Source organism: Apis dorsata, unplaced genomic scaffold, assembly GCF_000469605.1.
Source record: "Apis dorsata unplaced genomic scaffold, Apis dorsata 1.3 scaffold_92, whole genome shotgun sequence".
Classification (NCBI taxonomy): domain Eukaryota; kingdom Metazoa; phylum Arthropoda; class Insecta; order Hymenoptera; family Apidae; genus Apis; species Apis dorsata.
The window spans coordinates 1,342,545-1,343,087 of record NW_006263390.1 but is presented as its reverse complement, the minus strand read 5'-3'; the positions used below and the strand labels follow the sequence as shown (position 1 = coordinate 1,343,087).

The window sequence follows — 543 nt, the reverse complement described above, 5'->3', positions numbered from 1 at the left end:
GCAGGGTGTAATAAAACTATTAAATTGTTATAAAAATAATAAAAAAATAATTTACTAAAAAAAAAAAATTATTTTGATAAAAATTTTAAAACATTTTATATAAAGTTAAGGTTGATCTGGATAATTTGGACAAAAAGTTGTTGTCTTTTTTAAATTCCTTCGTGCGTTTGATCGGTCTTGTCGTCTTTTATCCGAATAATATAATTTGCATGCAATCTAATATTTATATCAGAATTATTTTTCCGAACGGCGATATTACGTTGACTCCGTTGAAGGTTTTGACAAGGTTTTATTGTATTTTCAGATAATCTTAACAATTTTGTGGCTAATAATTCTCTAAATATTCTAATTTTGGGGTGTCATGGCGATACGACAATTAGATAGTTTATGAACATATCGTGATCGGACACGATTACCTGCTGTGACATTGTGAGAGATCCTAGTCTCTAATAGATAAACCACATGAATAATTTATATATAATTCATAATTAAGAAGTATACTTGTTACGACTAGTCGAAGGATATTCGACAATCATATTATCT

General features: G+C 27.6%; 1 protein-coding gene across 1 annotated transcript in view; it reads right to left on the bottom strand.

Annotated features, from left to right (window-relative positions):
- LOC102676365 (signal-induced proliferation-associated 1-like protein 2) overlaps positions 1-543 on the bottom strand; it is a 28,861-nt gene that overhangs the window by 4,727 nt on the left and 23,591 nt on the right. The gene's annotated exons all lie outside the window — the stretch shown is intronic.